The sequence below is a fragment of the Macaca mulatta genome, chromosome 11 (genome assembly GCF_049350105.2).
Source record: "Macaca mulatta isolate MMU2019108-1 chromosome 11, T2T-MMU8v2.0, whole genome shotgun sequence".
In the NCBI taxonomy this organism is placed as follows: Eukaryota; Metazoa; Chordata; class Mammalia; order Primates; family Cercopithecidae; genus Macaca; species Macaca mulatta.
The window spans coordinates 115,272,727-115,289,520 of NC_133416.1; the positions used below are offsets into that span (position 1 = coordinate 115,272,727).

A 16,794-nucleotide genomic window follows, 5' to 3' on the forward strand; every position below is an offset into this window, starting at 1 on the left:
GAGTAATCCAGGATAATCTCTCCACCTCAAAATCCTTAACTTAGTCACATCTGCAAAGTTTCTTGTACTAGGTAAAGGTCGCATATTCATAGGTTCCTGCTTTTGGGGTTGGGGGAGCTGATATATGATGAAACTGGAGTGTGTTCAGGGCCTTGTGAGCCCCTCCCAGCAGTGGGAAACCTTGTGAAGAGTTTAAGTAAAGGAGAATTGAATGATTCTGTCAAACCCTGGCCAGAACAAGAAGAAAGGCCTCCCAGCTATCCTCCCTCAACTTGAGGTGGGAGCCTATTGAAATCCCTGCAAAGAACAGAGAGAACAGGGTGATTTCAGCTTCATTATGCCAAACACACAGCCTTCCAAGGGAGAGGTGCGCTTTGGAGAAAAGAGTCAACAAATTAGTTTCTTAATCTGCTTTAAGTTGCTAAAATGCCCCTGTCTTCCTTCCTTTGTCACTTGATGGGCCTGTGGGCTATTTTAACTTTTATTAGAACATTTTTTTTTTAATCGAAGGAGCTTTTTCCTTTTTGAAAAACTAATCCCAGCTGTGTTTTGATAAGGTAGAATTAAAAATGGCACTGGGGAAATGCCACAGAAAGCTTTGATTTTTCTTCTTATGGCATCTGAAGTGATTTAAATAATAATTATATATTTCGTTTTTATGCAGCCTCCTCTCCTCCCTCCCTGGCCTCCTCAAAACACCACAGGTACCAGCAGCTCTGAACACATGCTATTTCTAAAATCTCCAACCCTCAGCTCCTGGAGGCAGAGGGACAGCCCTATAAGAGACCAAGATTTCTAACCTAGCAGCTTCAGGTGTAAAGCAGATCTTGCTCAAATACAAGTGCTCCAATTCACAGCTGTGTGGCCTTGAATAATTTACATCAATCTCCTTGGCCTCCGATTCCTCATATAAATAAAATCTCATATAAAATAGAAATAATGATAGTGTTTGCATTCATCAGGATCCTATTGGTTGTAGGTGACAGAAAACTCAACTTAAACATCCTTACACTCTTTTATTCTCAGGCATAAAATGAAATGTATTGGCTTATATAACTAGCAACTAGCTTCAGGCTTGGCTGGATCCAGGAGCTTGGCATCTTACAGGTCTCGCTCTCTTTCTTTCTGGTCACCTCTCTCTTTTCCTTCTTTTCTCCTTCCTTCACTCTCTCTCTATATATATGTATTTATTTCTCTTTAGAGACAAGGTCTTGCTCTGTCACCCAGGCTGGAGTGCAGAGGTGCTGTCATAGCTCCCTGCAGCCTCAACCTCCTGGGCTCAAGAGATACTCCTGCCTCAGCATCCTTAGTAGCTGAGATGTGGGTGGGTGCCACTGTGCCTGGCTAATTTTTAAAAAATTTTTTGTAGAGATGGAGTCTTGCTTTGTTACACAGGTTGGTCTCACACTCCTCGCCTCAAGTGATCCTCCCACCTTGGCCTTTCAAAGTGACGGGATTATAGGTGTGAATCACCACATCTAGGCTCTCCGTCATGCTTCACCAATCTTTTGGCTCCCATTTTCTCTGCGTGGGCTTCATTTTAGACTAGCTGTCTTCTTCTGAACACCCATCAGTCTCTCCCTACTTATATTGTGGCATCTGAAAGCCCAGTTTCAGCAATTCTGAAATCGAGACCTACAGTCTCCTGGCACCTGTCACAGCGACCAGGGAAATGATCTCTGCTGTTCGATCAGGTCAGGGTCATGTGATCAACCTTGACACCTCTTTGGGGGAGAGAGATGAATTACTGTATGTGGCTTCCTGAGCCACAAAGGTAGCTGGGGAGGAGGTGAGCCCCCAGTGGAAAATCAGAACTTAGTTAACCAAGGAAAGGGAAGAGATAACTGGTCAGACTAAAATGACTGGTCAACAAGCCATCTAGTCCCCATCTCAGAGCCTTGCTGTGAGAATGATATGAGATCAGGCATGCAAGGTACTTAGCATTGCCCCTAGCATACAATGTGCCTGGTAAATCCTGCCTAATACGACTGATGTTACAATTGTGATTATTATCAGCATGGTGATAATACAGGCCAGGCAGGGGCCCGACAAGTATCCAGGGCAATGGGAGGCACTCCACATCCTGAAGACTCAACCTGAGCATCCCACTAACCCCTGTGTAGCCTTGGATCAGTCACTTCCCTCCCATTTGGTTGACAAAAGTGGCCCTTCCCTAACAAACCCCCACCTCCTGCATCAGTTTAGCAGCGGAAAGCTGGGATGGCGCCAGGGATGCAGGGGGACAGTCACAAATCCAGATCCCTCCAGGACAGGTGGGTCCCATAGGCATGAGACAAGAGGAGGACTATGGTGAGCCAGAGACCAAGGGCCCCATCCACAGGGCACAGCCTCTCCCAGCCTCAGCCTATTGTTGTCACACAAGAATGCCTGCCCAGGATGGTCACATATCTTGATTTTTTTTTCCAAGTAAATTCCACCAATTTGGGCAATTTTAAAGACAGGGCAGGCTAGATGAGCGTGTCTGTGAGCTCGCTTGGACCACTTCTTGTAAAGCCAAGTCTCCTCAGCATGTGGGACCCAGAGCCCGTACTGTCTGTACATTGAGAGCTCGTGTTGTGGTTGACCTCAAAAGACACACCGGCCCATTGTTCTACAAACCTGGGTCATACGCGTTATGCATTCAGCATCCTTTTTCATGGCCATGGGAGCACCTGTCTTCCTCTGAGCTGTGCCATTTGTAACAGGCTTTGTGGATGGAATTCAGCGAGAATGGCTGCTTCGAAGCAGTTCATTTTGCTGCCTGAGATTATTAATGCTCTCTCTGATTTCCTGCTTCACACTATTGATTTCCTGGGATAAAACTTTCTCTGCAGAGGCTGAGAAGGTAATTCAGCTGCTGTCCTTATGTGTGAGGGAAGATTCTATCCTAGCTCTCTCCCAGTTTGTAGCTGTGTGATGGAGAGCAACTCACTTCCCCTCTCTGAGTCTCAGTGTTTTCATCCGTAGCGTGCAGACCCTTGGAGCTCCTGCCTTCTAGGAGGCGTCAGGAACATGGTAGGTACACAACAAAGCTTAGCTCCTCCTGTAAAACTGCAGCCCCGGCAGCCTGGGGAAAGGGGGTGAGATAGTGATACCCCTTATCATGAGTGAGCACTCACTCCATACTAGGCCCTTTCCCAGCACAGCCTCCTTTACTCCCCCAGCAGCCCTGAGCTTGGTGGCTTTCCCCTTACTGTCCTCTTTTTTACAGATGAGGAAACTCTGAGAGGCAAAGGGGCCTGCCTAAGCTCACACAACTTGGACATGGCAGAGCAGAGATTTGAACTCTGGCATCCCTGAATCCAGGCCCTGCCTCTTGTGACAGGGCCTTGCATTTCAAGGGAACCGGTTTACATTCACACTGGCTGCACCCATGGGCACAAAGGATCCCCAAGCAGTGGAATCCAGACCCAGCTCTGCTACTCACTTACTATGTCATCTCAGGAGACTTTATTGACCTCTCTGGGCCTTTGTGTCCCCCAGCTCCTTAAACACACCTTGCTGCTTCCCACCTCAGGACCTTTGCACATACTGTGCCCTTGCCCAGCATGCTTTGCCACTCAACCTCCACCCCTCTTCACCTGATTAATTGCAACTCCTCCTTCAGGTCTTGGGTGAAGCATCACTTCTGGAAGTTCCTCTGGGGCTCCCCTTGGTGTGCTCTCCAAGCTCCACAGCATTCCTTAAGGTTTTGTGATTACAGCACTGTGTGTTGATCTAACCAACCTGCATCCCCTCTACCTGTTTTTGGGGGTCAGGGAACCAGCTGGGTCTTGTTCAGTAGGCTTCCCAGGCTAACACTCCAAGCCTGCCACATATATACAATAAAGCTGTGGAGTTAATAGATGGAGTTCAAAGAGGCCTTAGGACCCTCATACACTGCTGGTGGGACTGTGAATTGGTACAACTGCTTTGCAAAACTGTTCAGCAGTATTTATTAAGGCAGCACAATACATGCCCTGTGACTCTGCTGTTTTATGTCAAGATACACACTCAACAGAAATCGGTATACACATTCTTTTATTGTTCTGTAATACTCATAACTGTGAAAAACAAGAACTGCTGAAATGTCCATTATGGTGGAATAGATAAGTAAAACTAGGTTAAGATATACCAAGGAATAGTACACAGCAGTGACAATGAACAACCTACAGCTATAAGCCATGAAAGGAGGCACTGTGCAAAAATAATGGTGAATGAAAAAACCAGCTACAAAAGGGCATGTACTGCAGGATTATTGTTATAAAATGCTCAAAAGACAAGCTAAACTACGTTATAGTGTTTAGGGAGGCATGCTTTGGTGGAAACATAAAAACAAGGAAGAAATTACCACCATCAACCTGAAATGAAGGTAGTTGCCTCGATTGGGGAAGAGGGGGGCATGTTATTCGAAGGGGTCTCAAGGAGTTGGCAGGGTTGTTTCTTGCCCTGGATGGAGTTACGTGGGGTGTGTGTTCATTGTGCAAACTGCACATCATTGTACATGATGCAAATTGTACATCTTTGTTTTACGTTGTCTTCTGTATTGTGGTCATGAAAAAAGTCCCTTCCATCCCCCAAGATAATTATCTTTGGGGGTCCCCATCCACCAGGACTATCAGCGGTTGGGCTTTATGCACAGAGAACATCCTCTGAAATCCTGTTTTAAGCCAAGTTACTCTCTAGTTGAGTGTGGGCGTGCCCCACTCTGTCCCGTCATTCCCCCAGGGGTCCAGATTTACATGTGTGAAAGGAACCAGAGCAGCTTTTGTCCTGGCACAGAGGCCACCTGCCTAGAGGATACAATTAGCCCCTTTTCTCAGAACATGATAAGGATGGAGGATTGATTTCACCAGAAAGTATTTTTAAAAGAAAATATGAAAGAAAAAGAAAACTAAAACCTGGGGAGAAGCATTTTCAGATACCTGCTTTTGCAGTCCAGGGAGATAAATTGTCCCAGATGGAGCTCAGATGACAGGGCTGGGCAGGGATTTGAATCAGGACACGGGGCTCCAAGGTGGGGCAGCTGAGGCCCAGGCCTACGGTGGGCTGGCGTCCAGGTTCAGGAGAACTAGGTCTTTGGACTCAAATGCTCCAAGTGTTCTCCAATGGCCTTGACCTCCCTTTCTGCACAGACTGACGGGTTGGCCTGGGCCCTGGCTGGAGACCAGAGATGCTGTGATTTTTATAGGTCCTTCAAGCTCAAGTCAGGATGGATCAGGGTTAGGGTCTTCCAGGGGTTCCCAAAAGTCCGGCTAGTCCTTTTGGATTATTAACTCATTAACAATGAACTTCATCCATCTATATGAAACACTTATACATCTCTTGCAATTTATTAAACAGATATTAATTGAGCTTAGCTGGGCCTAGACTCTTCTAAACATCAAGTATATAATGAGAGTGACCAACTGGTTGTGGTTTGCCTAGGATTTTTCCGCTTTTAGTACTGAATGTCTAACCGGCCTGGGAAACTGGATCCCAGGCAAACCTGGGCGGTGGGTCACCCTGGAATGGTGAGCAAGAAGCTCTGATGCCCACCCGCACAGAGCTCAGTGGAGGAGACAGGACATCACAGACCAGCATGCTCAGTGAGCTCTTTGCTTGAGGAAGCTTCCTGGAGGAGGTGGCATCTGACCTGAGCCACTCAAGAGAAGCAGGGTCAGGCAGGGGTAGAGAGTGGGAAGGGAAAGAAGATTGGGGAGCCTACAGGGCTCATGTCATGGTAGGCCTTTGGGTCAGGGTGGGTGCCAACAGCCATTGGAAGCCCTGGGGCTTAGAGGTTAGAGAAGAGAATCGAGGTGTAAAATTTCTATTGAAAGATTCTCCTGGGCTGCTATGTAGGGAACAGGGGAGGGATTGGCAGGGGAAGGGAGGGTTACGAGTGGATATCAAGGGATGCTTGGATTGGGCTGCCTTACTCACTTATTCTTCTAGACGCTCAGGTCAGAAATGTCAGGGACAGCGGGTATGGTGGCTCATGCCTGTAATTCCAGCACTTTGGGAGGCCAAGGCAGTCTAATTGCTTGAGCTCAAGAGTTTGAGACTAGCCTGGGCAATGTGGCAAAACTCTGCCTCTACAAAAAAAATACAGAAATTAGCTGGGTGTGGTGCTGAACATTCTGAGCTGAGATGGGTCAAGGACTATAGTAAGCTATGATCACACCACTGCATCCCAGCCTGGGAGACAAAGTGAGACCCTGTCTCAAAAAAAGAAAAGAAAAAGAAAAAGAAAGAAAAGAAAAGAAAAGAAAATGACCATGCTTCTTCTCTCCTACCCCACATAAGATCTTTGGTAAATCCAATCACCAACATTTTCACCCCTCCGTCCCTATTCCTGGCCTCTCCCACCACAGCTCTGTCTTTTCTTCATAGCTCTTATCACCTTCGAATCTACCCTGTGAATGACTTATTTATTTTGTTTACTGCCTGTGTCTTCCCTCTAGAACAGAGTTTTGCCACGTTGGCATTACTGACATTTTGAGCTCGGTCATTCTTTGTGTGGCGTGGGGGCCAACCTGTGCATTGTAGGATGTTGAGCAGCATCCCTGGCCCCTACTAAGTAGATGCCGGTAGCATGATTTCTGTGACAACCGAAAGTCATCTCCAGACATTTGCTGAATGCCCCCTCAGGTGGGGAAGGGGTGGCAAAACCACTCCCAGTTGAAAACCGCTACACACAAAGGCTGGGATGTTCGCCTGTGTATTCGCCAATGTAGCCCCGGTACCTAGAAGGGGGCCTGGCTTTTGTGGTGCTCACTACGTGTTTGTTGAATGAATAAGTGAGTGTGGTGTGAGATGGTGGGGCCTGGGCTGGGGCAATGGCAGTGGGGGTAGTGTGGGAGGTAAGGGTTTTGGAAACAGTTCAGTGATAGAATCAATTAACAAATGGAACTACCATTATACTTATGATGGTGATCATTCTCATCCACTTCATTATCTTCTCCAGGGCTTGAATTCCTCTCATCATATAATGGAGGAAGATCAGAGAGGTTAGGGGTAACATGATGTGAGTAAAAACCACTCAGAAATGAGTGGTAGAACCAGGCTGGAACCTAGGTCTTAGGAAGCCAAGCCTAGGGTCTTTGCAAGTGTTGGATGATGTTATACAATAACAATGACTGCTGTTTATTGAGTTCTTACTAAGTGCCAGAAACCAAGCTAAACATTGTGGATGGATCACTTCAGTGAAGCCCCTGACAATATCCTGTGATTACTGTTATCATCCCATTTTTACAAATGAGGCCTCTGAGGATCAGAGAGGGGGAGTGAGTTGCCCACAGTCACACAGCAGGTGTGGAGCTGGGCATGTCTGACTCAGAGTCTGAGGCTGACTTCAAGGTGGGGGCTCAAGGAGGCACAACCCACCTTCAGGTAATAGGCATCACCCCAGTGTCCCTTTCCTTTCTGTTTAGTCAGCAGAGGAGACATGATCAAAGGATTCTCACTGGCATGCTAATTTTGGAAGGCTTCACTTTAGAGTAATTTGCAGGAAACCCTGTAAAATTCACAAAGACCCCTGGCCATGTGAAACCTCTTGGTCCTTAACCTTGATCTCCCTGGCCCAGTGGGATGGGCAGGGACTGGGCAGAGAATGGAACTGAGGGATTGCAACAGATTTTCAGTCAAGCTATACATTGGGAAACCTCTGAGCAAATGGAGGGTCTTTTATTTCTTTTCACCCAAAGACAACAGAGACTCGATGTCAACTTAATTAAATGCTGGAATGGAAGCCAATCACAACACTGGCTTTGCAGTTTAAACCAACAACCAAACAAACAAAAACTCCCTGTATGTTACCACTCTCTCTTTTTGGAAATCTCCCCCGTAGGCCTGTCAGAAGCTTTCAGTGTGCACCAACATTGGCCTCCACCACCCAGGCCCCCATTCCTGTGATGAAAGTCCTGTTGAGGGCCCACTTGACAGAAGCGGAAGCTGAGGCTGAGCCTCAGAGTGGCAGGGGGATGCTCTCTGGAGGCCAGAGTATCTTATATACCACTACATATAGCCCCAACCAGATGGTGATGGTGTGGCCATGATGCGCGCCCTACCCCGCCACACACACACAATTAGGCTGTGTGCTACTTATGTGGAAACGTGGTGAACAAGTATTTATTGAGCACCTACTGTAGATACGGCCGTGAACAAGACGGACCCAGTTCCTATCCCCTGGCTCTTACAACATGATTGTAACAAACCCTTATGTTCCATCTACCATGCCCCAGGCACTGTTCTCAGGACATCACATACACTGGCTCATGTGATGTTCTCAATAACCCTAAGAGGTAAGAACTATTATTGTTCCCATTTCACAGACAAGGAAATGGAGGTCCAGTGAGGTCAGGCAATTTGACTTTGGATGCGTGGCCCAAGAGTTCATGCTCTTAACCACCATGCTAATTATGGTAATAATAATAATTATAATCATGATGATGGATTATTATGTGCTGGGCATGTTGCAAGGAGGATCTCATTTAATCCTAACAACAGCCCTATGAGCGTGGTGTTATTATTACCCTCATTTTATAGATGGGAAACCGAGGCTCTGAGAGGTGAGGGGGTTTGCTCAACGTCATGCAGTTGGTGGCAGAGCCAGGGTTTGAACCTGCCTTTGACTGATGCCAAAGGCTGTACGCTTAACCATTCTTCTGTCTTTCCCTCTGGGCAGAGGAGGGAGTATAGAATTCACCCTCTGTAACTGTAAACAAAGTTCGTTAAAGGAAGTGTTGTGAGCTTTCCAAAGGGAGAGGCTAGAGTGTTACGGGAACATGGAGGAGGGAGACTTGGTTTATTTCGGGGGATTGAAAGGGTCTCTCCCAGGAAGAGATGTGGAGTCTGGGATGGGAAGGATGAGCAGGACTCGACCAAGCAAAGGGGTGTGTGTGGTGGGGATATTCAAGGGTGAGGGATGGATTTACGGAAAGTCCCCTACAGAGGGTGGAGTTGGAGTATGGTAGGAACATAGCATGCCTGGCCGGAGCACAGAAGCAGAAGTAAAGAGGATGCAGTGACACAGGAGAGAGGCAGGCAGGACCCCAATATGCAGTAGGTGCTCAGTGTATGCTTGGGAATGGATCCACTTTGACCTTCCCTTTGACACTCTCTCTGCCCACCCTGCCCAGAAGTGACTGCCCCCGCACACAAGTCCAGGTGCCAAGCCCAGTGGGGTTGCCGATGTGGCTGAACGTTGCTGGACCCAGCAGGCACTTGGGCAGACCTCTGCGAGAAGCTCTGGAAAAAAGACCCCTTGTTGGAGCCTCCAGGAGCCAGCCTCCTAGTGCAGCCTGGCTTCGGTCCCTACCTCACAACCCTTCCTCTGACCTGAGTTTCTTCTTGGATCTGGCCTCCTGCCGCCTGAGCATGAGCCCACACCCTGGCCCCTTGGTGCCCCGGTGCTCAGCTTCTGCTTGGCTGAGTCCAGTGTGGTCAGCACTCGAGCTTCCCTCACTGTCCCTCACTCCTTCCCTGTGCCCTCTCCCAGAGAGTTCACTCCCATGAGGTCCCGCAGATTCATCTACTGGTCAAACTGCTGACCTACCATCTACTGCAGGCTTTCTCATCCTCAGCCCTGTTGACATTTGTGGTGAGATAATTTCTTTTTGCGGGCATTGGGGAGTGCCCTGTGCATTGCAGTGTGTTGAGCAGCATCCCTGGCCTCTGCCACTAGATGCCCATAGCACCTCCTCTGCAATCACGACAATAAAAATGTCTCCAGCCATTGACAAATATCCACTTGATGCAGGTGGAGAGGGGGAAAAATTGCCCCCAGTTAAGAACCACTGGTTTGGGGCAATCATAACACATTCCCTGGGAATTGGCAAACGACCTCCTTCCCAGGGATGGGGGTTCTGTTAGCCAGGAAGAGGGAAGAGATGGAGTATAGAATTTACTGAATCAAGATCAGAGGTGGACTCAACTCTTATTATATATTTGGGGAAATTGATGTTCAGAGGGAAAGGGACTCGCCCAAGGTACACAGCCATTTAGAATGAAGGTCAAGATTAGAATCTAGGCCTGACTCTGCCGTGCCTCCTGATCCATGCAGCCCTCCTGGGAATCTCCCGGAATGCCATGAATATTGATTAACCACACACTCACTGGAGACTCCCTTGAGGCCACCCTCTGAGACCTGATCTAGTTCCCTCTCTCTCAGACGAGGGTTTTTAGAGATGAAAACCTACTCCATGGGCTAATGACGAATTAATTGTTCTCTTTGGACAGATAACACTTCTCATCTTTTTCTAGAATTGTGTTTGCCTCCCCTGAGGTCAAGCCAATTCTTTCCAACATTCTCTTAACTCCCTCCCAGCCCTCCTCCTGCACACACTGGCCCAGATGGGAGAATGGCTCTGTGACAGGAGGGCCATCGATCTCCTTCCACGGGCGTCACTGCTCTCCTGGATCCAGCTCCAGGCATCGGGGACGCTGCAGTTGCTCTCACAATGAGGGCATTTAGCTGCACTCTGCTCCCCTGGGGGAACGCTCAGAGGAAACCTGAGGAAGGGCCAAGAGAAAAAGAAGAGAAGCAAAACCCAGCAAAACTGCCCATTCTGAGTGTGCTGCACTTGAAGAAGGAGGCCCAGCCAGCTCCAATTTCAGAGATTTTTAGAAAGTGCCTCTGCTTGGCTTGGTTTCTCCATTGGTGGGCTGTGACCAAGGAAGGATAAAGTGAGAGCCCCATTCAGGCCAAGGCAAGGGTTCAACCTGAGCAGGGCAGGGTGGGAGGCCAGGAGAACAAGGGCTCTGTGTGCTCCTGGGCACAGGACATATGCGCTGGGCTCCCACAGGCTCCAGCCAGGCGCTGGACACAATCAGAAATCCATGATGTGGCCAGAGAAATACAGGGTTGGGCAGGTACTGATGCTGTGTAATTCAGCCCTGAATAGTGCATTTTCAGGGTGAGCCACATTAGGGATGATGAAGAACTTCCCCTCTTGGTGGCAGAGCCTGCTCTGGGATAAAGATGAGTCCCAGGAATTAACCAGGGCCATCCCAGAAGCCCGATGGGCCTTTGGGGGCCAGGTGGGTGGTATAAGAAGGGCCTGTTGCAGACCATGGTGGAGCGGGGAGCCCATGCCACATCTGGAGGCTCAGCTTACCAGAACCAATCAATGTGCTAGGTTCAGATCCCTAAACTCAGGCAAGTGGTTTAACCTTTGTGCCTTTGCTTCCCCATTTAAAACTGAGTTTGCCCGGGCATGATGGCTCATGCCTGTAATCCCAGCACTTTGGGAGAGAGGCCAAGGTGGGCAGACCACTCGAGGTCGGGAGTTCAAGGCCAGTCTGGCCAACATGGTGAAACCCCATCTCTACTAGAAATACAAAACTTAGCCAGGTGTGGTAGTGCACACCTGTAACCCCAGCTACTTGAGAGGCTGAGGCATGAGAATCGCTTAAACCTGGAGGTAGAGGTTGCAGTGAGCTGAGATCACATCACTGCACTCCAGCCTGGGTGACAGACGCTGTCTCAAACAAACAAACAAACAACAAAAACTGATATAGCATGACTACTTATCTTGTAGAGTTGTGAGGATTAAAGAAGTTAACACAGAAAGCACTTAGAACAGTGCGGCTCATTTTATCTTTCAAGAGCCCTAGAGACTGGGTTTGTATTTAAAAGCTGCCACTGGCTCAGTGTTAGTGATGAATTCAAGTCAAGAAAATAATTAAATAAAACCTGTGCTCTGTGGCTCTCTGTAGCCCACACTCCATGAGCCATCCTGGCAACCTCTGGCGGAGGGTTTTAGACGGACTCAGCCTCCACCACTGTCTCTACCCCTTATTGGTTCCTGACCTTGGAAGTGATGGCACTTGTCTGTGCTGCGTCTGCATATTCTGCAGTATCAGTGGGGATGCTGGTAAGAGTGAGGGCTTATTACCATAGGGGCAGGATGTGGGAAAATCACAAGGGATGGTGCAGCTTCCCAGAGTTAGCGGTAGTGGGGAGCTGTTATCACCCCCAAGCCTGAAAAGACGAAGTGCAGAAGCCTAGAAAAATTAGCTCTATGGAGAGGGTCACCTGCAGTGCCATGTTCTTTGGTAGAGGGGCTCAGCCAACCCTGGTGGCTCCACCGAGGGAGAGGTGATGGGGAAAGAAATGTATGCCCTGAACATCCTTGACCCAGCTTCCAGTATCCTGCCAGGGCATCCCGTTTGCCAAACTCTAGTGGAAGTCAGGGAAGCAGAAAGTTCATTGATGTGGTTCCCCCAGGCCACCTCCAGGTAGACAGCAGGGCAAATGAAGGGGGAGAGAGTGTCTGGAGGGGCAAATGGAAGACAGCAGACAGATCTGAGAAATGGAGGTGGTGGTGGTTCTGCTTGCCTTAATGCTGCTGGAAGGTTTTTCTTAGTCTAGATGAAGTGTGATGCTCAACACATGGTTGTAAAGCATTAAGCTGAAGGTATTCCTGTTGTTACTGGATTAGAGAAAGCAGAGGCACCAGGAGGGAAGTTCAGGGCCCCCTGAGCATCCTCAGAGTGGGTAGATGGTGTCCTGGAGTTGCGAAGGGGGTATTAGTTTCCAATAGCTGCTGTAACAAATTACCACAAACCCGATGGCTTAAAACAGCAAGCATTTATTCTACTACAGTTCTGAAGGTCAGGAGTACAACATGGGTTCACCAGGCTGACATCCAGATACTGGCAGTACTGAGTTCCTTCTGGAGGCTCCAGAGGAAAATTGGTTCCTTGCCTTTCCCAGCTTCTAGATGTTACCCACATCCCTTGGCTCATGACCCCTTTCGTCCTCAAAGCCAGCAATTGTACCCCTCTGGGCTGTGTTTCTGTTATCATGTCTCCTCCGACTCTGACCCTCCTGCTACCCTCATAAGGACCCTTGGGATGATGTTGTATCCATGAGATAATCCAGGATAATCTCCCCTCTCAAGATTCCTAGCTTAATCACATCTGCAAAGTCCCTTTTGCTTGCATGACAGGTGACATGTTCACAGGATATGGGGATTAGGACGTGGATATCTTTGGGGTAGCATTCTAGTTGCCACAAGAGGGTTCCAGGAAGCTTCTCAGAGGAAAGGCATCTCCCCACTGTCGTGCACAAGAGTCCAGAATCACCTCCATTAACATTTCTTTTTCAGACTGATAATGTCCACAAACTCCAGCATTTATTAGTCTATCTTCAATAACTTTCCCAGAGCTGCATGTTTTTCATGAATCCAGATGAACTCATTATTTATTATTGCTTCATTCTAAGCAATAATACATACGCAATCAAGGTGTGATGGGCACTTATGATTTTTGTAACTATTCCCATTAAAATAATTACATAACTATTGACATTTTAAGAAGAGTTTATCTGTGTGCCACCTAGAAATACCACGTGAGACATGGTGAGAATGCCCCAGATCCCAGCCTGCAGCTGCAGGGTAATGTTGTGGAAAGAATTCTGAAAGAGGAGTGAGGAGACCTGGGTTTTGGTTTTGGATCTGCTCTGTGACCTCAGCCAAGTCACATTCTTTTGTGGGACCCTCAGTTTCCTCATCTATATAATGGGGACAATTCGTAAGATTCACTCCAGCTTAGATATGATAAGGTTTTGCTATTAGCATATTAGTATGTTGGAAGTGGAAGAATGGGACACAGTAAGTTTTGATATGGATGGAGGAGAGTTGGTGTATGGGAGTACTGTTAAGGGTGTGATGGCGGACCCTGTAACCCAGGACCAGAATTACTGTTCTTCGTGATGCACAGCTAGTACCATATGCATACACCAATCATGGCTCTCAGTGGGGAGACAAAATTTTATTCAGCCGTGTGTGTCTTATCAAGCCTAGAATAAGGACCCGATACATTTTCTGGTTGTTGAATGACTGAATGACTGACAGAAGAAATGGCAGTATGATTCTTATGATAGTCCCAAGAGGTCAACACTGACTGAAAGGCCCTGCTTACGACTGGAAGACCCCAGGAATCTCGGTGGTGAGTATGTGATCTCTGTGAGTCAGAGAGACCTAGGTTCAAATCCCAGCCCTACCACTTGTGAGTTTTGTGACCTTGGGCAGTTTATATCACTTTTCTGAGCCTCAGTGTTCTTATCGAGATGATGGGGATAAGAATAGTACCTCCTCTGTAGGTCTGTGGTGAGATTTAAATGAGATAATCTATGCAAAGAGCACAGCCCAGTGCCTGGCACATAGCTCCATAAATATTAAGAATGTCAAATACTATTGTTATCATTCTGCCTCCCATATCGTCTGGGAAGATGAAGATGATCTGAAAAGACTCCCAACCTCTCCCAGGCTATTCAAAAGATGTAGGGAACTATTGGAGACCCCACATAGGAAGTGGCATGTTGAGCTCTTTGAAATATACATCGACACTGCCCAGGCTGTGCCCCCCACACACATACCAACAAGCCATCTGCTGCAGTTCAAATATTGTTCAAATGTAATATTTTGAAAGTGTTTGTCAGATGCTTCCTAAATGCTTGCCAAAACTCTAAAAATCTCACGTGAGCAAAAAATATAATTTTTATTTGGCTTTGCGTTGTGTGAATAGATTGTCAGATGGTGAGAAGATGAAAGCAGTAGATTTGGTTCTTCACAAACAGGAGCAGGAGGAACACATGCTCTGAAACCAGGCAGGCCCAGGTCCATGTCCTGGCCCCACCACTTAGCACCAGGCAACCTCAACCCACCATTTAGTACCTCTGAGCTGTTTCCTCCTCTGTACAATGGGTTAACTCACAGGTTAACAAGTCAGGCTAGCTCAGCACATAGTAAGCACCCAATCAATAGTAGCAGTTATAACTGTTTAGAATAATACCCATGTACTGGCTGGTGCATAGTAGGGTCTTCATAAGTGTTCATTTCCCTATAAGCGGGACCCAGTAGTAGAGGGATGACCTTGGGTTGTTGAGCAGAGCCTTTCTAAGAATGGGTTGAAATCCTACCTCATCTATATATTTAAGGAGCCAACACATTAAAAAATCTGATTTGACAGATTGTTGAATTCCGCTAAGGTGGACAGGTGTGGGTTGTGCGTATCAAGAAATCTATTTAAGCCCACAAATGCAGGTGTACCAGAAATGTCAACTTTCTTGAATCTTTTTAAATTAAGTCAAATTCGACTTGGAGTCTCTACTGAGTTGTAGAAAAACTCTAATTTCAGTCATTACTGAGGCTCCTCCGCTCCCAGGATGGCTGAATATCTCCCTGGTCACCACCAAACCCCAACTAGCCATCCAGCATGTTTCCTCCAAGTCTAGAAACTCTGCTATTCTGAGCCAAGCTTGGAGCAACAGGCGAAGCTCTGCCACATTGGTATTTCTGGCACTACGTGTCTAGATGCTTCCCTCAGGCACTGCCAGGACTTGTCTGGAACCTCTGACCTGTTCCCTGTCCCAGATAAATCACCTTCTCACTTCCACTCTCCTCCCCAGGACTCCGCCCCATAAGCTCATCAATGAGCTTTCAACAGAATTTGCAAACAGGCAGTTGTAAAATTGAATGAGGGCCCCAGATGTTTCTCTGTGGCTTCTTGGTTGTTTGTTTGTTTGCTTTTTGTTTGTCATAATAGACTTTATTTTGGAGGGCAATGTTCAGTTTACAGAAAAATTGAGTAGCAAAGTACAGAGAGTTCCTCCATATACTCTTTCCACTCTGTCCCTCACTCCACTATTATACGACATCTGGTCTTAGTGAGGGTCATTTGGCACCACTGATGAACCAATATTGATATATTATTATTACCTAAAGTTCACGGCCTACATTGGAGTTCACTCCATGTTGCACAGTCTTTGGGTTTTGACAAGTGTGTAATGACATGTGTCCACCATTACAGTGTCATATCGAAGAGTTTCATGGCCCCCAAATCCTCTGGGCCCCACCTATTTCTCTCCTACCCCCGGAGCTGCCGGCCATGACTGATCTTTTTACCCTCCCCACAGTTTTCCCTTTTTTGTATCTTTTTAAATTAATTACTTTAGCTTCCAAGATTTAAAAAGTTGAATATTTTCTATGAAAACCCAGATGTCCAAATTCTCTTAAAAACTTAGGATATTCCAAGCAACCATGGGCTGGAGCTGAGTGCCAGCTGCTGTCTCCCCCAAGTCCCCAACCCAGAGTCGGGTGAGCTCCTCCATTTGTTCTTCCTCATCTTGTTGCGAGCGGCCTCCTCTCCCTTCCTTGGCCCTGGTAGACATTTGTGTTTGTGACTCTAGACTGGCTTCCTGAAAACACTGTCTCCTGCCCTGCAAATATATTCTTGGGACTGAGGGTCACAACAAAATTGTCCACCTGCTTGAAATGAGAAAGAGAGAAAAATTTAGGGAAATCAAATACAGATGAATTCCTTTGGAAAATATCTCGTAACTTGTGGGAGGCTCCTTTGAGGCCACGCAAACACCCAGGCACTACAGGCTGTCTGAGGCTGATACCACGTCAGCCAACATCCTACACTCGGCAGATTCCTTCTGCGTTCTCTGCACAGCCTGTACTTACGGAATGTCTGAGTGTGGGCTACACATAAAGTCCTTCAGTGGCCATATACCTCTGGGTCAATAATTTATGCTAATGCTGCAATTCACCCTACTGACCTCGTTTCTGGAGCATGTCAGAGAACTGGACACTCAGAGATTAAGTTGCCCCTGGCGAGGCGTGGATGATAGCAGCCACAAAGGGAGAGAGTAGGAGAGGTTCGAGTTCAGAGCACACCGCTGAGACACAGCCAGCAATGAAGGCCACCCTTTAACTTGGCTGCAAGGTTTCACTCTGGAGAAGAGCCTGAGGCTCTCAGCAGTGAAATACAACCTGGTGTTAGGCTGAGCGTGTTCCCATCCTTTCCCCTATGACAAGTCCCTGG

At 47.5% G+C, this 16,794-nt stretch overlaps 1 protein-coding gene and 1 long non-coding RNA gene across 10 annotated transcripts in view; one reads left to right on the forward strand and one right to left on the reverse strand.

Moving 5' to 3' along the window:
- WSCD2 (WSC domain containing 2) overlaps positions 1 to 16,794 on the forward strand; it is a 125,669-nt gene that overhangs the window by 12,064 nt on the left and 96,811 nt on the right. The window lies entirely within an intron of this gene.
- On the reverse strand, positions 2,463 to 6,221 carry LOC144333022 (uncharacterized). The gene is made up of 2 exons (XR_013401328.1): positions 4,178 to 6,221; positions 2,463 to 3,147 (listed from the first exon to the last, which is right to left on the reverse strand). It is a non-coding gene; the product is annotated as an uncharacterized LOC144333022 (long non-coding RNA).